Source organism: Anoplophora glabripennis, unplaced genomic scaffold (assembly GCF_000390285.2).
Source record: "Anoplophora glabripennis isolate ALB-LARVAE unplaced genomic scaffold, Agla_2.0 scaffold27, whole genome shotgun sequence".
Lineage (NCBI taxonomy): Eukaryota > Metazoa > Arthropoda > Insecta > Coleoptera > Cerambycidae > Anoplophora > Anoplophora glabripennis.
The window spans coordinates 1,811,710-1,836,804 of NW_019416292.1; the positions used below are offsets into that span (position 1 = coordinate 1,811,710).

The 25,095-nt window shown below is 31.8% G+C and overlaps 1 protein-coding gene across 1 annotated transcript in view; it reads left to right on the forward strand.

Annotated features, from left to right (window-relative positions):
- LOC108909940 (glutamate-gated chloride channel) overlaps positions 1 to 25,095 on the forward strand; it is a 135,633-nt gene that overhangs the window by 50,254 nt on the left and 60,284 nt on the right. The window contains exon 2 of the mRNA XM_023457473.1: positions 11,507 to 11,630. The gene's annotated coding sequence lies outside the window, so the exon portion shown is untranslated. The remainder of the gene's footprint in view (positions 1 to 11,506; positions 11,631 to 25,095) is intronic.

Genomic DNA, 25,095 nt, shown 5'->3' on the forward strand with positions numbered 1-25,095 from the left:
TATATTTTTTATATATTTTGCAAAAACTGTAATTTTGCAACTAATTTGTTAAATAAATAATTTAGCGTACACTGTACAGTTGGTAATTTTTTATATGTTGTTTCTGAGAACTTTACAAAGCGAAAAATAAAAAGTTCTCTCTTCCCGTAGTTTTCGCGAAGTCAAAATCTATTTTGACTCCACTATTAGGATATTAATTTATATCTACGCTACAAAAATGGAATAAAAAAATTACAGCAGTATTTAAAGAATTAAATTTGTCCAGAGTAATTACAATAAATCATTAATTTCTACTTTAGGTTTGTTAGTATACTTATTTTGGATTTTATGCCAATTTACTACTTTGGCATTGAATGTAGAGTTCAAAATAGTATTTTTTTCGGATTTTTGAGATTACCTCTACCTTCCCAAAGTTTATATATTTTTTATCCCATAAAAAGAACACGTACGAAGAAACACCAAGCAACCCCTGAAGCTGTGTTTGTGGCACGGGAAAGTCCAAAACAGGAAACCAAATAACAAAATTCGCACCTGGCCGATTGGTGGGGCGATAAGTTTTTTTCATTAACGTAAAAGGCAATCCCGGTCTCTCAAACTGCGTAAAATGAAATAAACCGGATTAAATGCTCGATTCACTTCTTTCTAATTAAACACATAACTTCCAATTGTCTAACCAAAATAATCCCGATGCTATTGCAACAGAAGCGCTTGTTTCGTTTCTGTTGAATTGGAAGAGATGGAGAAACTATTACACCTTCTTCAGGATACGGAAAGGATGTGGTTGTTAACCAAATGTAGGTCTATTTAAAGTTTCACTAATTGGATTAAGTAATTAATCAATAAAGCCTTTTAAAATATTTAAATATTATTTATTTATTTATAAGTTACAATATCCAATGGGACAAAGTTCCAATTACAGAATATGGTAAAACACCTAAATTAAAAAAAAGACAAACTAACTAAACCCTAACTAAATATAAAAATATAAACACTACATAAAATAGAGCAATCACAATATAAAATATAAAATCCAGACAAAGAACTTAAGTATAAACAATAACAGACAAATAAAACAAATAAGCTAACTAACATATACAAGATAAGGATTACATTTGCTAGACAAACAATTTTTTTACGTCATTCATAGAATGAAAAAATATATCAAGTCGATCTTCATACTTCTGGTAACTGGAAATTATTTGATATAGAGGAGAAGCTATTTGTAAATTGGTACGAGGTGTGGGTAATTGTAAAACAGATTGAAATATAGAATTAAGTCTAGGAACATGATATAAAATCCTTGAGACTAACGAGTCTGCATTTAAAGTGTTATTTATTATTTTAAAAAGGAATATATTGAAAACATAATTCGCCTACGACAGAGACTATTAAAATTAAAACAAGAAAGCAATAAATCTTGAGGTATACCACGAGGAGGATAAAATCTATAACTAATAAAATGAATAGTCTTTAAGAATCTTCGCTGTACTTTCTCTAATTGAATATTATAAATATTATAAATGGGACTCCAAACAACCGATGCATATTCAAATTTGCAACGCACAAAAACTACATACAATATATTTCGAACCTTTACGTTCTGAAAGTCCTTAGAATTACACAAAATAAACCCTAAGTTCTTATAAGCAGATTTCGTTACTAAACTACTATGCTCGTCAAACGATAATCTAGTATCGAATGTAACACCAAGGTCAGTAAATTGCGTAACTCTATTTAAAAAAGATTCAACAATTTTATAATCAAAATCTAGACTAATTTTGCGTCGACTGTAAGACATAATTTTACATTTACTTACATTCAGAGGTAGATTATTACATGAACACCAATTGCGTAATCTGTCAAGATTATCTTGTAATGTAGTACAATCAGTAGAGGATTTAACTTAGTAAATAGTTGACATCGAGGCATTTAGTTAAGCCAATAACAAAAATAATAAATAACCCCCAGGGTTGACCCTTGCGGAACTCCTGAATATTGATGGAATTTACATTATTGAAAGCCTTGGTACTGCACAAATTGATACCTATTACTAAAATAGGATTTAAACAGAGATAATAGAGCAGGGGATATACCATATGATACCATATATTGTAACAAATTGGAAATACACAAAAAAATTATCACAATGGAAATATTACCTGACCGAACTTTAGATCAAAAATAAAATTCATTAAAATATAGTAGACAATGAAATAGCATAAAATTGTTAATACAAAGACTCTGAATATAAAATAAGTATCAAATAAGAATATCATATAGTATGAAGGAGATAATTTTAAATTTAACTCATAAGTGCAAAAATAATTTTAAAAAAAAAACATGACATTGATAATTGTTAATACCCAGTATAGTAAGAAAACAGAATTTAAACCCAGTGTGACATATATCAAAAGAAAGACAAATATCCATAGATGAATATGATATGCATAAATTAGGNAGAGGTAGATTGTTACATGAACACCAATTGCGTAATCTGTCAAGATTATCTTGTAATGTAGTACAATCAGTAGAGGATTTAACTTAGTAAATAGTTGACATCGAGGCATTTAGTTAAGTCAATAACAAAAATAATAAATAACCCCCAGGATTGACCCTTGCGGAACTCCTGAAGATTGATGGAATTTACATTATTGAAAGCCTTGGTACTGCACAAATTGCACCTATTACTAAAATAGGATTTAAACAGAGATAATAGAGCAGGGGATATACCATATGATACCATATATATATTCATGAGCAAGGGATATACCATATGACTCCAATTTCAATGTTAATAAATTATGATCAAGCCAATCGAAAGCTTTGGATAAATCGGTATACACAACATCAACCTGACTTCCTGCATCCAAAGTTTCAGCAATAAATTGGGTTTTCCCAACTAGATTTGATGTAGTTGAACGACCACTCATAAATTCATGTTGGTACGGAGGTATTGATTTTTCAATTTTCCGTTCAAGTCGATTGTGTAAAATAATTCTTTCTAGGATTTTTGAGAAGTTATTTATAATAGCTATGGGTCGGTAGTTACTTATGTCGTTCTTAGTATCTTTTTTATAAACGGGGCATATTCGCGACTCTTTCCATACTTGTGGATATTCTTTATATGTAATTATAGAATTGAATATGATTTTTAAAGGTTTTGCAAAAATTGTTTTATTATATAAAAGTTGGACTCGGAAGTTTTCCAGACTTGAAAGTATTTCAAATATTTCAAAGTATTAAAACTGAACCACTGTGAAGCTTCTTTTAATGCATCCTGAAATTATTTTTGTTTAAAGGTTATTTTGAGAAACTTTGTTTTATTCAGAAACTGCTTTTACGAGTTATTGAAGCATTTTTAGTATCTTCAAGATACTCTCAGCAACAGCTGGTGAAAATAGTCGCATTCCAGGTATTCCAGAAAAAAATTCAAGTCGTACAAGGTTTAAAGCACAATACCAAACTTTGAAATTAATTTCATTATTCCATTATTTTAAATCTCTGTATATTTTACAAGCCAAATTACGAGCCGCTGCTTAACCTCCTCTTAATGAGGGCAGCTCGACACGCTCGCATGAATTTTCAGAAAGAGGGCGCTCCGAGCAAAACGAATTTATACAGGAAATTGATATATAAATTTAAAATACCATCCGCACAGGTATGCAAATCCGTTTCCAATTTTATTGCGACGAAAAATAAATTCACACCGGGGGTTCCCCAAATAAATTTGCTTCATAAATATTCAACACTGCGTTTGCAGGATGTATGAAATTCAGGTTCTATCTCTCCGGTAATTAATGGATTATGTAGTAGATTTAGACTAATTATCCGCTCAGGCGTGTAAAAACTAACTATTATTATACCGAACAATCCAGAATGATTGAAGCTGATGTCACAGGTAAATGTTACCAAAGATATTAAAATTTACTTCCACTTGATCAAAATTACTTTCCGTTTTCTTAGATTTTCAACCGACACGATCTGTCAATTCAGAGTCAACCATGCTTCCCGAGTGTGCTTGCTGTTGTATTTATTTGTGTTCGACGATTGTGTTTTTATTTGAATTTATCGTTAATCTTCTAAATAATCAGTGTTTTTCAACGCTAATCATCTGTTAACTTTTAGTTTTGTGGTAAGGTTTCTTCGATATAAAGTACTCGAACAGTTTTAGGTTAGAAAATGGTCTTTTCGTTAGAAGATGATTGTAGGGTCCTACTTTCGGAGTGGTCAGAAAATGGATGGAATTATTCAACCCGTTCATGTTTGTTTTTGCAATTCCAGGAAAGGTTTCCAAATCATGAAACCGCAGATTACAACATTTTTGCTCGGCATGTTCGACGCTTGGTGACACGATTCAGAAGTACTGGCAGTGTTTGTAAATTTGAAGTTTCGTCTACATAATCCACAACCTTGTTTCATTTACGTTTGATCGTAAATTAATATACACAGAGTTTTAGTTTGGTTTACTATTTTTTAAATATCCTAGACAAATATTGAAATAAACGCAGCGATTTCATTAATTTTTCAGCCACATTGTTTGAACAAAATCGGGAACTAAAACTGAAGCTAACTAACTAGGCAGCGCTAAGTCCTCCTGGAACTCGACTTCCTCATTACGTTATACCTTGTCAGATTTACATTTTGTCAAGTCTCTGGAGGGGCTAGGATTTGTACGGTCCTTAACAAGATCCAGTGTACTTACGTCATACATTAAAACGAAGAAGTTGTGAAATTAAGAAATGAAACAATACCTCGTCACGGGTTCTTCTTAAACACGACGAATCACCGAGATTTTGAATTTTACATGAAAAATTGGCCCCTGCCTCTTCACTAAGAAGCCTGCTGGAGACTTATGGTGGCGTTGTTATACACAGGCTGCTTCAACTTGGTCGTATACAGACCTCGAGCCAAAAAAATTAAAGTAGCCAAGGGAAATAATTTAAAAACGTCAAAATAAACAATGATCATACAAGTATTGACACACAATAGCTTTTGAGGAATGTATCTCAGTGTAAATATCACAGCATAAGGGTGAATTGGATTTTAATAAGAATTTTGAGCATAAATCATATTACTGGACACTCTATCACAGAATATATAGTCCAGTCAATAACCATTTTCCCCGTATAATTTTGCCAAACTGTACCGATTTTCATAAAAATTTGGATTTAGGTTCTACTTACCCTCTACTTAAAAGTTGACCTTGTCCCGGGGGTTGCTTTTACCCTGGGGGTGGATGCCACCCCTTCTCGAGGGTGAAAAATGTTTCATTGAAAATAACTCCGGGAATGGATATATTGACTAATTCTAAGCAACTTTTGTTCCATAAAGTTTTTTCTGAAAGTCAATCTTTTCGACTTATTCGCGAGTGAAAGTGTACATTTTTTAACTAAAAAAAAACACTTTTTCGGACGGTTTTTCGCGAATAACTCAAAAAGAATGTATATTTTATATTTTATCAAAATAATTATTCTTATAAAAAATGTAGCTTTTAAAAAACAAAACGAATGGTGTATTTATGGTGTCTTTAGACACAATATAATCGGAGTAATAGCTTGTAGAAAGTTGGTTCTTATTCATCGAACGCCAAAATTGAAAGTTTGAAAGTGAATTAACCAAAAACCAATGCATTTGTCAGGGAATACTCATAGAAGCTTATTTAAAGTGCTTGAAAAAACCTTTATTTTTATTTTTTATGAAAATCCCTAGCATCAAACCTAAGCGAGTTATAATGAAAATAAGTTTGGTCCCTATTTTTTTCAGCGACAAGAAACGTGAAAATTACCCCCTAATTACCACCCCAATTGAAAATAATGGTTAGCACTTTACAATTTACTTTATTTGTGTACTTGTAATTGAAATTGAAATTTGACCGGTTTAAAGTGCTTAGTTTTGAAAAAAGTTGAGCTTGAAGTGAAAAGAGAATTTTCGTATTTTTGGAAAAAATTGTATTTTCTTCAAAATAACTCAAAAACTATTAATGATACGGAAAATTTTGTAGAAGACAACATTGTAGGTTTTGCTTTTTTGAAAATTTCGGTTATATTTTTTTTCTGTAGGATACAAATTAAATAAGATATGGCCGTTTAAAGTTTGCATATTGTTCGTAAATAGTAACTTGTTCAAGCCCTTTCAGCTCAAACCCTTACAAAAATATGGGCTGAAAGAAAATTTACCTTATTTAATCTAATAGCCCTTGAAAAAACCTACAAAATGGTTTTTGAAGGGCTTGATAGTATAAAAACTAAGATAATTATGGTTTTTTGCAAGGGGTGGTTTTTATAAGGGTTGAAACTTACAAATGAATAATAAAAAATTAAAACAGTACAGAAATCTTAATTTAATGTCACTATATGATTAAATAATTCCAAGTTGCTGAATAATATTTTTCAACGTTATTTTTTAAAGATTACTGTCATACAGGGTGGTTTTTAGGGATTGACAATTTTCAATTCAACATAATTACTTATTTAAAGATAATTTCAACTTATTATACGCTCGAATCTACAATTCTATAATTATTTTCGAATAGGGGTAGTTTTCACCCCTAAAAAATACAAAGCAACCCCCGGCACAGGGTCAACTTTGAAGTAGAGGGTAAGTAGTACCTAAATCCAAATTTTGGTGCAAATCGGTGCTGTTTGGGAAAATTATACAGTAACGCCGGATTTTACCCTCAATGACTGGACTATTAATCACAATTTTTATATTAAAAATAGTAAATTGGCTCATTAGTTCACAATTTCAGTAAAGATTTCACTGTATTCTGAAGGTAATCTAAATAATTATTAATGAAAAACAAATATTTAATATTACTTACAGAAACTTAATTTTTTATTAAAAAGAAGAAATAGTTGTAAATTTCGTATAAAAGTAGTTTTCTATGAATTTCAAAAAACGAAGCATTTAACGGCCCATGGTTGTCTGAACTTTATTTGCCTATGTAGACGTTCCGAACACGTTCTTAAAATAGGCGCCTTTCCTCCAGAACACCCGGTATAACGGACAAAATTTTTTCAAACACACAACACAATGTCAAAATATACCCAATAACCTAGCCTAAGCTTCATCCAGAAACACCTGTACGATGTGTCATAATTAATGGTTGGCCCCTGTTCCGTCCATTAATCATCACCCCGTCTAACCTTCTGCATTGTGGGGAAGGTCGCAGGATTGACTGGGGGGGTTCCATGCACGCGGCATGCCAAATAGAACGTATTGTGCGAGTGGGTGGTTATCAATTGTCGTCAGAATTAACATACGCGGTGGCCACAATGGGGTATGAAAATATTTCGGTTTCCGTGGAAGAGCGCCCGAAAACGCAGGATCGATACGCATTTTGGATGGCGCAGTGTGGCGTTTGCTACACTGGGAAAACTGCCCAGTTATGTCGAAAATAATTGAAGCCGAACAAACTTTATTTTATCGTATGTTAAACAAAATATACACAAAACATTTACACTGATATTTTAGGTGTTAAATATCTGTACAAGGTATTTTTTCACAATAAACGGTGAAAATTCTTTCATAAATATACAGGGTGTCCGGAAAGGTCGTGTCAAAAATGAAGCTGTGTACAGGAGAGCTGAAAATAGTTGCAGTACTTTATAAAAAATTTTTTCCTATCGGGCTTCGTTGTGGAGTTAATTTTTCTTTCACAGTTCGATTTATCTCTCACTTTGCTAAACAAAGTTATACCATATATCAGCGATATCTTATACTGTTTTTGAGAAAATTAACAACATACATGTATTGTATCAAAAATGCGATATTAACATTTAACGATTTAACGATTTAACATACAATTTTGGAAATTGACAAGACTGTCAACAAGTATGTATAATTAGCAATAAGATTTTTGTCTTAAATCATTTTGACACCATTTGTTGCAATTTGCAGATATTGAAGCTGTTCGGATGTACGCCAACCGCTTTCCAAATAGAATTTACATATTTGAAGTGACGAAAACCCCCATGCTATTATTCAGACAAAACTCAAACAAATTTATCGTTAATGTACGGATGAGAATAATTGGAAACTACTAAGTGGGGCCACATATCATTGATGATACTTTAAATGGGGATAAATACCTACAAACACCTTAACCGATTATTGGAAGACGTCCCTTTAAATATTTGAAATAACATGTAGCTCATGCCCGATGGAGCACCACCCCATTTAACAGGGCAGTAAGGGCTTATTGAAATGCCACATTTCCCGATAGATGGTAATCCTTTTCTGTTGCTGCCTCGGTCTCCCGATCTTAATCCTCTCGATTTTTTCTTTGGGACCATCTTAAAAGTCTTGCTTATCAAACTCCTATAAATAGTAGGGATGAATTATTAAATCGCATAATTACATACGCCAACATCATTATTAGATGATCACCACGTTATTTTGGGTACAGCAGAGGAGCAATTTCAGAAAACGCATTGAAGTTCAAAGTGCACATATTGAACATCTTATTTTCAGTTCTATAGAAACCAAGATTTTTACAAAAATGTTAGTATCACATTTTTAATTGCCCAAATTTCATTGTTGTCATGGTAACGACTTATAAGTTATACTTAATTGGAATGCGTTTTTCAAACCTCTTTTTTTGGAGGCGAATAACTCCACAACGAAGCCCGATAGGAAATTTTTTTTATGAATTACTACAACTATTTTTAGCTCCCCTGTACACCCCTTTATTTTTGACATGATCTTTTCGGACACCCTGTATTTTGCACAACGATACAGTTTACTGTGTAGAACATGTAGTTAATAGTTTTTTTATTAAGAAAAGTTAGGAATAAAGTTAAATTTAAAGTAGACGTGCATGATTTTTTAACAGAAAACTTAAAAAAAAAACATTGTCGCCACAGAAATATCGATATGGTCCATAAAAACCTTAAAACTGCTATTAAGAAAAAAAAATTAGTAAAAATATTGCTTCTAAAATCCAGTTTCCTCCAATCCTAGAATGAGATTTCCATTTTTTTTATTGACTTTCAGATTCCAATGGCATTAACACCAACAAAAAGTTTGAGCTGCACTTTTCTTACTAACTTTTCCTTATTCTATTTAACATAATATAATCAGTTAAATTAATGTAATTTTTTATTTTCAGAGCATGTCTTTAAAATGATTCGAAACTTTTGTTACAAGTAATTTTCTCAACAAGAAACTTTTTTTCGTTAATATGAAATTATGTTTCAGAGAAATTATTTCTCCAAATCCGAAACATACTATTTTTACACAAAATCATCCGCTGTTCAATCATCTCTAAATTATTCCTGTCGCCTTCGCCAAAATCTATTACATTTTACAGAAAAATGTAGTTTGACAATAAATCCGAGTAAATAATAACTTTCCACGGGACTGTCCTGTCAGAAGAACTCCAATTTGTTATACTCCCCGATCCCTAACCCAATTTTTTACATACGCGCTAAAACGTCAAATTAACTAAATTAAAAATTCGCTATACCCTTAACCTCAAAACTTTCCACACAAGACACTTTCAAAGATTTATGTTTTAAAAAGCGCTCCGCAATTTACCGGGAATTAATTAAAGTTTATCACATACTAAAAAAAAGTATGTAGGATCATTACTCACCGAATTAATTTACCGACTTTACAAACATTGTGGTAAAAAATGTCGGTCGGTTTAATAACAGCTTGGTACAACCCTTTGCCAGGATTCCATTGTTAAATTAATAGATCATTAACTATGGGTTACCCAACAGACAACTTAAATTTAATCAGGGGGCATTATTAACGGCGATAGGTGCTAAATGTAACAGTACACAAAAAAATGAGGATGTATCCAATATTGAAGTACAAAGGGGCACTTAATAAGTTGCATCAATGTCGTACACCTATACTCTGTGACACCTATACTTACTTTTTTATCATTTTCTATACCTGTTTTTTTTTATATATTGTAATTATTTATTTCAGTCAATTCTAGAACTAGAAATATTTAAATAATATTAAAATACAATTCATATTACTGTATATAGGTATTTCTGCCTATAACTATACTCATAATGTTGTTGCGTAATTTAATCTAATTACTAGTGATTACTGAAAAAAGCTTACAACGAACAACAGATCGATATATCCATCATACCATAAATACAGAGCCGGGTCTATTTTTGCCGCAGGTGTTATTCCCGATATCGATAAACTATTTAGAGATTCGGAAACGTCAGAACGATTTTTGGTTTCGATTTCCCTATATACTAATTGAAAACCTGAACATAAATATAAAATGAGGCAGTTCAATTACCGTTCGGCAGCAGGTTGATTTGGTTTTGCGATATTTTAATTAATATACTTCCCTGAACCCCCTTTCGTTCATAAAAATAAATTAAATAAATTAGGAAATGTACAGGGAAGGAAAAACGAATATACATAATAAATATATAACAGTAAAGAGAAGAAGGCCTGTTTTGCTTAGTTCATTGAAATAACATTCTAATAATCCTTTCTCGTTAGTTATGTTGTATATTTTTTCTTCTCTACGCCATTTTTCATAGCGATTAAAATCTTGTTAATACTTCTCTCTTGACTTCTCTGGCATGTGTGATAAAAAGGACTGGTCTCGCAATACAAACGTTACTTATACTATTAATTGGTAATTTTGATTTCCATAAAGGTTAAAGTTGTTTTTGCTGCTTTTAAGCAAGATGTTTTTTAAAGTGCGGATAATTTTTTACGATGTGTTTAAAATTGATGAAATAGAATTAATGGACAACTAATGTAAGTCCTTTAAAGAGCTGTATTGAAGCTTTTACAACCACGATCGAATAATGGTTACCTCATTATAGAAAGCGACTTGATGAATAATTCCTATGATTTAATCCCCAAAATCCAGAACAAGGGCTAATGGGGTTCAGGTTAAGTTATCGAACCAGAAAAGAATATAAATTTGCAGCGAAGCAGCCTCGCGTTGGTGCTGCTGGAATTTATTGCTCTGCTCTATAGGGGTTTCAGATATTTTCCTTGAAATTTAACGTTAATAAGCGTATACAGTTGCTCAAAAACGTTAAATGTTTTGAGAAAAGAGATATGTATTATTCCAAAGACACCCCAAAAGCATCATTATTTTTCTAGATTTTTTTTCTCTAAAATAAAAAGACTTTTGAACTCTTTGTACACAAGTTCTCTGAATTTCCTTGTATAGGAAAATATTCCCCAACTAAAAGGTTGATTGATACGGCACAGCATCAACAGACACAATAAATGCGATCAGAGATCGACGTTTCCCGATGTCATCAACATTTACCAATTATCAGCACTCAAACTTGGTTATTGGTCAAAATCACTTTTATCCTTCATGTCGACAAGCATCAAAAGCCAATTAAAGTCCTCCACGAACTCATAAAACTTATCAAATTAAGTGTCGCGCGATAAATACTCGGCTGACATCCCTAGCAGCAACAACGGCCCATTATACCGCAATAGGGCCGATATTTATAGCTTCCAACGAGCGGCCCATCAAGTAACCATAACCGTGTTCCAGGGTTTATGGCGCTGAGGGGATCCGGAGCGGTGCAGCAGCGGGCGATCGAGACGTTGACATGCTGAAGGAAGAAAGCCACGTGGGCTGAGCCTACCCACATCGGCGGCACTGCCTCTCTGAAAAGGTGAGTCCCCAACAGCTTTTAGGTTGTTTACCGGTGATAACGTAAGATTAAAATTTCAACTCAAGCTAAACTAAAGCTCTGCTCACACGGAGCAATTTATCGCGTGTAAATGTAGAAGCGGCGATCTTGTGCTGCATTGATAGAGGGGAAGTTATAAAACATTTTGTTTAAATACTTGTGACACCCCTTGCTAATCAGTACATACTTTTATGTATTATACAAACTGGAGCAGGGTGTTTCACAAAATTATTTAAGAAATATTACTTTATATTATTAGTAGTCTTGATTTTAATTGTCAGATAAAAAGAAAACACACAAATACATATGTTATTGGTATTAGTATCACCTATACCCGAAAATATACAAGGTTGGTTAGAAACCTGCATATTTTCATGCCATTTATGACAAGAAGTTGCACGGTTTCTGAAATATCCTGAAAAAACTTTTCTTTTCTTATTTCTTCCATATCTATTTTAAAATATTGGCACTTATTTCTGGGACACCCTGTACAGTTACTATTTTTAAAGAAGCCTTTATCTAGACGACCTATTTTCTTTCCTCTTGGCCCAGAGATATTAAACAATGGTTAGTTAAACCTTTTTTTTCGCAAATTAGTCATCAATTTCACAAACGTTTCTGTCTCACATTTTTAAACGTCTTTCGGACCACCACTGGCAACATTCTAACGAACTTTATTAAGTTACTTCGCTTCCATTTAGATGGTCCGTTTCTAGCTGGGTTCTTCCCAAATATATACGTATTTCCTTCCCGTTTCCCAGCCAGATGCGAAAACTTAATGCCATCCTGCATATATTTGCTTTTATGGAAGCACGGTTTTTATATCAGCAGAAAATATCGTATATTCCCCGGGACAGAGACGAAAATTGATATGTCTGGAAAGTAGAGCGTTCCTAAATGGTTTATTTTTAATGTAAGTAAATAATTTAATAAATAATAATAATAATAATTTAATAAATACAATACATTTTTTTAAACTTGAGAAATTGCCGAAAAGTTTTTATTTCGATATAATCGATATTCAAAACGGTTTATTGCGTCTGATCGAGTCATAAAGCACAAGCACACAAAAAAGTTATTTGTTTCTTAGATGAAGTTGTGCCACTCTAGTATTTGGACTCCCAAAAACCGAATCTGCCAGAGGAAATGTTCCATTATCCTTTAGTTTTTCAAAAAGCCCAAAAACTACACTTGAAATAAAGAAATCAGCATTCGAAGCCCCAATAAAGCGTACAACTTTGCTCGAATATTTGAAAACATGTTAAAAACTCAATTAATTATTTATTTTGAGACAGAAAATATTAAATTAGAACCAATTTGGATTTAGGAAGAATCTTTGTACAACTTTGGCCATAGAGAAGCCGATTGTTCAATTTATGGCGGTTTTGGGCAATCACGAATTGTATCTTCTCAATTTTTAGACGTTACTAAAGCATTCGATTATGTCTCATGAAATGTTTCTAAATAAATTGCATTTCTATGATTTTACGACACAAAGCTCGATTCGATTACATCAGTATATAACACAGGCTGAGTCCAGATCAACTTGACTCACTCAGTGTAGGACTGCAACAAGGATCTGAGCTTGGACCTGTACTATTCTTAATTTATGTTAACGATTCAACCAGCTCTACAGATGGTTCCTTATTAACTGTTTGGTTTGCTAACGACACAAATATTACTGGGCAAAGATTTGTATCGAGTTAATTAATAGAACCAAGCAAGGGGTTTGGTTTCTCTCGAATCAGTTAATCTTAGATAGAGCTAAATATAATAAATCCAGAATCTGTAAAATTCTTAGGTGCATATTTCGACCCCTAATAACTGTCAAACAATTTAATTGTGCTTCGCAAATTGACTTTATACTTTGCTATTTGCTTTATCTAATTATGGACACTTGAATTTTAAGAATTCTCGGGATCTAATACATAAAAAGAAAGTGTTAAACCGTAAAATACACCAAATAACATGTCATCCCTGAAAAACGAAGGCCTCAACTAAACAGGTCTATCTGAAAGGGACTTTATTTATACCTGAATTATTCAGTTGGGTGAGCAGTCTGAAGACTCGTTCAAGCGTTATGAAAAACTATCCCATAAAGAGGCCCCTGTTCACAACTTTATTATACTTTTATTATTTAAAATATTTCAAGGCATTCTATGGCAACCCTAAAATATTCATAAAGTTCCCCTTCTCTTTATTACTTTCCATCATCCGAAGGTAATTCATGCCCTTAGATAGCGGATGAGGAAGTTATTATACAAAAATAGGGCACATAGTAAAATTACATTGCATCCCAAATAAAATATGTGACATTACTGACTTTTTCCGAGTACAAATATAATATAAAATACCTATATATATATTTTATTTTTCACTTAGGCGATATAGCTTGTTTATTACTAGGAAACGGAAAACAACATCATATCACTCTAGGACAAAACAAGCGGACCTAAATATTATCGCCCGCATTTTGACTCTACTTTGTACCCTTCATTTTTGCAAGGGTAGAATAGTAAATGTGCCTTGCATAAATGAAGCAGACAAATGAAAGTACAAAGTTTAATAACATTAATATCTGATATATATAACAATAATTTGCTTCAAATTAATAACTAAAATCATTTACAAGCGTCTTTAGAAACGAAAGCACGATTTGAGTAGGAACAGTAACACCAGAAAAACTACCTTAATTTTCTTTGCCATCGATTAAATGTTGTTCATTTTACATCAAACACTAAAAATCAAAATAACTCGTAAACGCACATGAATTTCGAAACAGAAGAAGGGACATTATTTTTGTTAAACTATATGTAGATAATGAAAATAACAGTTTCTTTAAATAGTCATTGGCGTAGAAGTTCTGTTTAAGAAAGGGGTTGAGCACCCCCTCCACTCCGCCAGTGTGCAAGTTTTTGAACATTCTTATCGCTTGTTTTATGCCCCTTAATTAATAGGCATTAACATGAAACAAAACATGAAAAAAATCTAAGCATTCGTTTATAAGTTATAACAAAAATTCGAGAAAAAAAAATTATATTCAACACCCTGTATCTCGGAAACGAAGCCTTCTACGACATATGTTTACAGGAATTTTTCTTTTTAAAAACTTGTGTTCTATCTCCTGTTAAAGTTTGTCTACAAAAAACTGGTTCACCCTGTATATTGAAAAACTGTTTTCATTCTCATTTACATTTAATTATTATATTAAAATAAATATAAAATCAGATGTCTAAGTAAAAAATAAAACGTTGTATGCACCAAGGGAGATACAAGGATGATAATGCCCTTATCATCTCTGTATCTCCCTTGATACATAAATAACTATTTCAGTACCAATGTCTACTCTTTTTCAGGGAATTTTTAGGACACGGTACACGGGTAATGGAGTGTAATGTGGCGATATTTATATCATGGTCGCTAGCTGTCATTTGTTAATAAATTAATAATATATCATTGATTTTAATTCTATTTATATATCAAAAGGCACGTCACACAGCTAACTCTGTTATCATGTGTACAATATAATATTACTGTTAAAACTGTAGAGTAACTACTGAAAAATCGATAGATCACAACGACAAGTAGGGCAAGGATAAATAGCCGCTATATATTTTAGTAACCGTGTAATTATCTCTGAATAAAAAAAACAAAAGGTATATAAAAAACGACTTGAAAAAACAGTTTTTAATTAAAGTTATCAAAAGACCATACCATATACTTCCCGCACGATGAAAAATAGTGTTATTATTATATTATTACCATTCACGCAACATAAACTAGAGCTGTAACTGATATAAAAAGAATACTTTGAAAAACACTTTCCCCCAGTCCGCTTTAATATATTTTTTCTTAGTCCACGTTTACAGTTATTTTATTACCGTTCTTTTTTGTCCCGAGAGGCTGAAACCGCTACCAATCTGAACCGTAATCATTGCGATTCTATTACACCACCCCCGTTCGACTGCAACACCACCCCGTTCTATTTCAGTTTCCGTAAGCAGAAATTTTACAGACGCAACCTTTAGCCGGGTTCATGACACTTTGCTTTAATCCTTACAAACACAGAAAAGGATTACTCCTGGTAAGGGGCCAAGATCTATAATCTCGTACTAGTAGTAGTTTATTTCAAAAGCGAGTAATTGGAACAATATTTTTAGGTTGTCTGACGATTTCGCTAAAAAATACTCCAACGAATGTTTTGGCTACGGATTCAACAATTTAAGACTCTTGCTCTTGTTCTTCGTTTAAAAAAACCTTGATGAGTTGATACTAATATGTTGAGATATACGTAGTTTGTTTTCTCAAATTTCATCGTAAAAGAAATACAAACTTGAAAATAGTACATTGCAACGCTATTAAACACATCGAAATACTACTGTGTCCAAAAAATAAGGTGGACACCATTTGGACTCGAACGGCAAAATTAATTTGGAGGCATGAATAAAGATTTTTTATTTTTTAAACAAATTCACCTAATTTTTGGACGAGTTAAATAACTTTTCACTTTCTGGTAAACCAATCTGAAAACTAAGTAAAAATGTAACAAAACAAAGTGGTGATGATGTATTCAGTCATTCCCGTTTAGCCAAATTAACGTGTACAGTTTGTTTTTTACGCGTTTACCATCCCGTCATATTATACCAGGTGTGAAGATAACCTGCAGTAGCGGCTTTTCAAAGGCGGAAATGCGGCATTTTAACTGAACATCATAGACAGGATTGCATTCTGATTAAACTTTTCACGGTTTAAATTTGTTGTTGCATTTATTTTGGAATAATTTAATATATGAATAATATATAATAACTGAATAATTATAAACAGTAGAAACATATCATGTTTTATTTATAATTTTATTTTACTTTTACCTACACCTATTAAATATCAATCAGATTAGTAAGTATTTTTATATATTTTTTTTATTATTTTTAAGAACGATAAATTGTTAATAATTTTAGTTTATTATTTTAATTTAATAGCATGACTTTTAAAACATTTGACATCTACTTGGAAATGGTTTATTTGTCACTATTTCGATTTGACATCAATAGAAAAGGCGTACATTTTGAAAACAAACTACACAAAATTTGTACAAAGGAACGTACCCACCAACAACACAGAAATGCACTCCAAATAACTCTTATTCCTTTCAAAGTTCAGACCATCAGATGTGACTATCGGCCATTACCGTTATGGCACATAAAACTGATCTTAGTGGGCAATTTTAAATGAGATTCGCACCAAAGGAGGAATTCGTATGCAAGTCGGTGCCTTTACAGATAACTTTAACAGTAGCGCAGGTGGTGAAGGAACCTTTAGCACCCAATTCTATCGACCGTCCCAACTTGAGCAGACGTTTACTAGAATAGAAAATGCGACGTAGATTCGTTTTATTATGAAATATATTGCACTTTATGGCGTAAAACTGTGGTTTAGACAAAGCTCGGTACTCTGCGGGAAAGGTCAAACAGGTTTATTGACTTTTTATATGTGGCAAAAGCTTAAAAGTTTGGATAGGTGTCGATTTCGAGGATTATATTCAATATACATATACAGGGTGATTCACAACTTATCCAAAAAAATTTGGGAATAGATGCGGCATGAGAAATGGAGTCAATATTGTAAAAAAAAATTTTGTAAAATCCTTATAGTTTCTGAGAAAAAAAATATTGAAGTTATAGCACATTAAACCACTACATTGCTGGACAACTGTAGTCTCTAGCGTCATTCGCATTACGCGTGGAGAGCCATGTGATTCCTAATACTGAAATCCGTCGTTGCGGTAGTTTTTACCTGTTATCTGTGTTATTTACATCAGTTTTTTAGTGGTTAATGTCAAAAATGGCTTGCGTGTATAGCAACTCAGAGTTGATGGATATTGTTTTAATTTATGGTGAAGCAAGACAACATTTGTATTATGGTGAAGTATTTGTGTTATGGTGAAGCAAGATATCATTTGTGTTAGTTCGTAGAAAGTGAGTAAGACGGACCCAAATGTGTTTACACGTGAGTGGATAAAATTTTCAACAATTGCTGTTGCAGCATCGGGTATGTCAAATGATTTTATTATTTATAACCACAAATAAATTTTATTAATTAATAACGGCAAAAGCAGTTGAATTTGCCGATATAAAATAGGTGCGATAAAATTCTATTTACATATTTCTTTCCTTGCGAAAGTTTTTTTCCGTTTTTATCACACCGCCATGATGGTCGCATTGTGCTAGGTCAGGTTTTACACTGGACCAGTTTCCAGTGCCGTGCAGAAGTGTATTTTTAAATCAATTTCGAACTGACCTTTTTGATTTTTTCTTTACAAAATTATATTTGTAAGGGTCCCCTGTGCATCCACAATTTTTTTTTGGATAAGTTCTGAATCACCCTGTATATGAAATTTATCTAGTATTATTGCTTCAAGCGAATCTTATAAACAATAAATTATCACAAACGACTTTTAGAACAGAAATAAATAATTCAAAGCCTGTCGGTTCTTAAGCGAAACATCCAGTGTTTAACTCCATCAAAATTTTATCTATACGAAATTTCAAAGCGTTACACTGGGTTTTTTTGGAAAAGATATGTCCAAAATTTCATTTTAAAAAGTCATATTTAAGTCTTGAATATAATGACGAAGGTCTGTACTTAAACTTATTTTCTCTATTTTTTGCGTCTTACATCACCAGCGCTTAAATTGTTCCTAGGTAACAAATATTTTGAAAAGTATTCCGAGTCAAAGACGAATAAGTTACACACGTAAATATTTCACATCAAAATAGGTAGAATAAAAAATCAAATTTAAAATTTTGACGAAATCATTGTAATTAAAGTTGTAATAGTCCAGTCACTGATACATTTTGGCTACCAATTTTTTCGGGTGGAATGGATTGACGTGAAATTTGAACTGTAGCTAGGGAATAGCCCAAGAAACAAAAGTTGTATAGTGCCGATGTGTGCTTTTACCCTAGGGGTGGATGCCACCCCTTCTGGAGGGTGGGAATTTTTTTTTAGTAAAAATAACTTCACGATTCGATAGAGGGACTAATTCTAAGCAAAAAATGATCTATAAGAATTTTTTGTACAGTCAATACTTTTTGAGTTATTTGCGCCTAAACATGTTCGTTTTTAGCCCAAAAAATGCATGTTTTTGAACCATTTTTCGCGAACATCGCAAAAACTACAAGTTTTATCAAAAAAATGATCATAAGCAAAAATGAAGGTAATTACCTAAATAGCAAAGAGATTGCTCTTTTATTTTTGTAGATGGTATAGAACCCGAGTTATGACTCCCAGAAGTTGGTCAATTTCGAAGATAGCTATAATCGAAAAGTTCAACGTCTTGTAGCGGAAAAATTAAAGGTTTTTCGATGAAAACTTATATAACATCTATTAAAGTGCTTGAAAAGACCTTTAAATTGACTGATGGTAAAAGTCATTAGCATGAAAACTAATAAAGTTACAATCAAAATAAATTGATTGTCTTGATTTTTGAGAAAAAAAAATCGGTATTAAAATTAATGACTTAACGGAAAAAAAATTAAACGTATTCCTTCTGCAATTTACTTTATTTATGTATTAATAGTAGATTCTGGGAATTTAAACGATTTTAGAAGCCTAAATTAAAAAAAAATTCATTTACTTTTGAATAAATTTTTTTTAAAAAAATCGCCTTTTTTCAAAATATTTCAAAAACTAACAAAGTTATAAAAAAAATGATACAATAAGAAATTGTAGGTTTTTTCTTACTGAACAATTTGCTTTTTTTTAATTTTTGTAGGACAAAATTTGACTGAGTTATAACCGTTAGAAGCTCAAAACTAAACTCCAAGACTGCCTTTCCTGAGCCCTTTTAGCTTACAAATCTAAAAAATGAAGGGCTCAAAAAATCTGCAAATCACAGAACTTAAAGTGCTTTAAATTCCCTACAAAAGGCTTTTTGAATAAATGTATAACTTTAAAATTACAAAAGTTATAGTAAAAAAATTAATCCTATGCCATTTGCATGATCTTTATTTAATTTAGGGTTACAAAGTTACAAGTCTAGTTATCGAAAATATAATCTTTACACAGAAAACACGTGGCGACTCGCCGGTGGTTCTTTATTGACTGATTCAATTGGCTCTTCTCCCTCAAGCATCGCGTTGCCGTTAACGACTGCGCCGTGGGTCATCTGAACATCTGTTATAATCCCATTTTTTCTGTAAAATTTTCGGTGCGGGTAAATTACCATCATCTTTGTGTATTTTGGAGCACTTGTGAACTGATTTGAGTAACTATTTTAATAATATACATACACACACGTATCCATTTATAATGTATATATATTTTTTTCATTTGATATAAATTTAATAAAATAATATTAAGAATAAATTCAATAAAATTTAAAAACATTAATTATATCATCATACTCACATATAATTTTTAGGAAATTTTTCTATAAGGGGTTGGGTTTTTTATGAGGGGTAGAGTTTGGGTGGCTGAAAAGTTGCAATATATCATAGATCATTTGAAAACCAATAAAAAGTTTATAATTCAACATATGCACACCATTAAAACATCTCAAGCTTTCAATAATATTTTATTGTATTATAAGGGATGGTTTTTAAGAGTTGCAACTTTGTATTGAGTCGTAAGCTTTCTAATGAATAACAAAAGAAATGCAATACATTGTGAATGCACCAAAAGAATATTTTAAACTGTTAAAAACATTTCTTTTTCTATTTTTTTGGCCATGGAAGGGTAGTTTTTAAGGATTTTTAAGGGTTGAAAAGTAATTAAATTTGATAAATTATATTAAAAAACATGAAAGGAACTTTATTCAACATATTTGAACAAGAATTATTGAATCTTTAAAATACGTAAATCTGCGATTTTTGCATTTTTTTCGTACAAGGGTAGTTTTCATCCCCAAATAGAAAAAAGCACACATCTAGACAATATAACTTTTGAAGTGGGGAGTCAGATGAGCTTGTATGCAAATTTTCAGGAAAATCCATGCTATCCGAAAAAATTGGGAACTTTTACTTTATTTTCGCCTTCAGTGTACACCAGGTGTTTGTTTCAAAATTAAAACATGTTTTGTTTGTTTCAAAATTAAAACATTAAAAAATAAATTAAACAATTTATAATCCCATAACACAAAAAAAAACGTTTAAGAAACCTCCACAAAAGAAAACAAACGTTTAAAAAATAAAACAAACGAGCATTTACAAATATCTGACTACTTTTTTAAGAGATTTAAATCTGTAACCGTCCTAAATCACACCGAATAGTTGGCGTGTTTTTTCAGAAACTTCCATACAGATACTGCACTTTATTTTTTGTAAGAAGATTCCGTTTCGGATTCAACAAATCGGGACGACGCGTCGCGACGGCGTTCGCTGAATCCCGACTCTCTCTCTAGACCGGCTGATCAATAGAGTGCTGCGGAACACCACACGTCTGCATAGACAACATTGTTAACATTCAGTCTCTGTTTGGAAACATCGCTTTGAATTATTGGCTTTATACGAGACTTGATCGACGCGGGCTTGTTAGTCCTTGTTGACGGACTCGTGTGGAGAAAAAAAATACGTCTCTGTTTCGCTTAGGAGGTGATATGTATGTGTCTGCCCCAGAGGGTTTGTATTTGTTTTGGTAAATTAATGGGTGCATTTGGGAGTAGGACTATGCAGCTTTTTTGTTGTTGTTTTCGAAGCGAGTGAAAAATATCGTACAAAAATTATGGAAATAATTTTGTTAGGTTTTTCGCATTTCCTGAGGCGACAAAGAGTAAAATGTCACGTTCGATTTTCGAGAAAAATTGAACCGTGATAATCGCATGTTGATCTTTCGATTCGTTTAACAAATACAGAGCATTTTTTATTTTTATGTAGTTTTTTGTGATGAGGAATAATTATTTTGTTCATAAAGCGATTTTTAATTCAGTTTTTTTGGGCAAAATCCGATTATGTAAGCAATAATCTTCTATAACTTCCCATTTTTCAATTATAATCCAAGTTTCTTTTTATATTTTTTATATTTTTTCTTGATATAGTTAAGAATGCAATGAATGTAATAGACATATAATGAAAAAAAAGTAAAGCTCAATGAATTGATTACCTTGAAAAAAAAAATGTTTGTGTAAATATCATATATCATACTAGAAATGAAATTTAATACGGGTTTCAAGACTCGAAAATAAAAATATACAGTTAGACCAGGAAAATTAGCGAAAAAAAAAGAGAAACTCGAAAAAATTCCTATCCGCGAGATTATTGTAAAATTGTCTAAAGAAACAAAATACAAGACATCTCTCATCTCCTGAGTCAAAAACTTTTATAAAACTTTTATTAGCTAACTTTTCTATTTAAACAAATAAGTGAGGAAAACAGTTCTTTCACTTTGTAGGGAAAACCATCAAATTTAACGAAAAGTGACTCTCAAACAACTTGTAAGGAATAAAATTATCTACAAAATGAGACTTGTTAAATTAAAATTGGTTAATAAACAAAAAAGTTATTGCAAAAAAACAAGAAAAGTGCCCATTTTTTAATTTGTTTATAACTATCGCATTTATTGTTAAAATTTTATAAAACCTATGACAAGTTGAGGGTTTTGTCATACTTTAAAAGTGTGCCAAAAGTGGGCGCTGTAGGTGCAATAGTTTTCGCACAATTCTATTTGTTTAACGGAGGCTTCAAAAGTTATGAAATTTAAGCCTGTACAGGCGTTAATTTTCAACCAAACATGATTCTGAAAGCGTCATTGTAATCTTAAAGACGTAATTAAGCGACCTATTAAAAAATATCACCGTTTTTTTGACATTAACATTCTCAAATTGTTCATTAAAAAACCATGCGTTTTTCGCTTATAAATAATAGGAATAACATTGTTGCTATTTATGCTATATCACGGAAAATAGATGCAATGGATAGCTGGCAAAAAAATACAGTTTTAAAATAAAAAAGTACCCTCTACGACCAACAGGAGCCAAGATAAGATTTTTTTCTTAAATTGTTCTCAAAAAAAGTTCAAATTGATGCGCGCTGTAAATTTTGCAATATCTCAGCTTCTATTCATCATAGAAACTTATTCTTTCTTTTAAACTGGGGTAGCTCGACGAAAAAATAACAATGGGCATATTTACGAATTCATAGAATAGTCCTGAACCCCAGAAAAAATGCATCTTTTATAATTTTTTTTTTTTAATTTACAAAAATGTCACAAAAATTATTGTTAAACGAAATATTAATTAAAATTTCAATTTCGGAATGTCTATGTGTATTTCTAAGCATGCGTTTTTGAAAGAATTGGTTAGTCAAACTTTCAAAGTAACACGAGTAAGTTATGTTTTAATATATAGTTTTTTTATTATATTTATTACTTATTTTATACAAAAAAATTTTTGCAACACAATCAAAATTAATTCAAAAAATATTAATCACAACTATTTTCAATAATAGATATAATGCAATATAACACAACAATTTAAAATTTAAATTTTTTCTATTTCTATGAGAAATAATAATTTGAAAATAATTTGTGAATTTGCGTCCCATTTTAAGAAATTATTAGATATACAGTGATCAAGAAAAACAAAATTATTTTCTGTGTAAATAAAGTATCTTTTTCGGACACAATATAAAAAATTTAGCGTATATGTCTTTATTTTAAATTTTTAGCGCATTTAAACATCGACGGAGTCTTATAAAAATAGCTAAAATGTTCACCATTTTGCTCCACATTGCCACCCCCCGTAATCGAGGACCACTTTTATTCGGCGATTATTTATTTTGGTGTCATTGTCTAACCTACACAATGACACCAAAATCTTCCGATCGGATCACACCTGCGCGCAGCAGTCCCTACCCCCTTATACACATACATTTTCCCAACATCTAGCGTTTTATTATGTACTACCAATTCCTCCAATATTTTCAATGTTAAAAAACAAAAGTTGTAGAACTTTCTATAACAAAAATGTTGAGTCCAGGACAACATATTTTTTTAAAATTCGTGAAAAAATGTCAGCTTTAAATGGTAATAATGCCATTCCGATAAAATTTCAACAATAAGACAAACTGAAAAAACTTGAAAAACTCAATTTTTGCAAAAACTACCAACTATTTTATAATTTTACGAAATTACACTTATTCTATTCGCCTACATGTTCTGAAAGTTTCGTAAAAAAATCCTTTTTCGTTTTAAAGATATAGAAGTTTTTAAAAAATGCGATTTTTAGCCCTTTTTTGCAATAACTAATACATTTGTTTATCGATTGATATCGGGCTGGGCTCAAAATTTTTGTTATAAAAAGTTCTACAACTTGTATCTAAAATATTTTTTTCTAAAACCCAAAAATTCAGTTCACTCAATTCTACGGAATTTGTCACAATTTTTACCTGTCTTTGTTTACTAAACTAAATTTTGGCACATAAATATCTAATTCAATTGAACTACAACCCCTAGATTTCTTCAAATAATAATAGTCCGTTGCTACCACCGTACAATTATCTGTCTCTCGCTGGCACGAGCTGAAAATTACGGGTAAACCATTTAGCCTAATAACTAATGCAGTGTACATTAAACACTATATGTTGTAGTCAGTGTAGTCGGTTGTAGATATGCGGGCCCTCATCAATTCGAACAAGGAATGTTTTGGCGCGATATCAGGCGCGATTTGTGTCTGGATGTTGTTAATTAAACGGCTTACGACAGCCGCCATGTCGCAGCCATAGGGAAAGGGATAAATATCGCGCCATTGCAGAATTAATCGAGTCCACATGTTCGGCTCGACCCCCGACGGTCGGTCTGAACCCTAATTTAACGGACGTAACAAATTACTAATTCAGGGGTTCATATTCCAAACTTTAAAATATAGCGGCCGGTCTATCCTAAAATTTGATGAATATTTATGTTGTTTGTACACATATTTTACACAAACTTAATCCTCTAACCAGCGTTAGATAATCATTTGTTGTGTACAGGGTGTTTTCAAAAATGCAAGACAAAAAATCCTGATTTTTGAGTAACACTTAAAAAACGAAAATAAAAATTTTTAAGTTTAACACCCTGTATATTTTTAACGAAGCGTCCTAGATACAAATTTTATACGAAAGACCCCTTAAAATTCACCAAAGAATACGAGGTCACTTTTCGTCACTGTTTGTGAATCACTCTGTATAAGTCCTTTGTTATAAAAAGTAAAATTATAAAAAAAATAAGAACGCCACTGTTCAACTTACAAACTAAAAGTCAAATCAGTATAATTATCTACTAAGAATATACAGACAGGGTGGTCCGAATTTTATGCAGGAAACTTCGAGGCCTGTCCAGTGGTGTACAACTGGACAGGGTCACCCTCTTTTTTATAAAAAAACCTAGGCCACTGTATTTTTTACAAGCTATTATAACGAATTTGTATTCTAATGCACAAAATACGTAAAAAAGGTAACTTGAATTTTTTCCC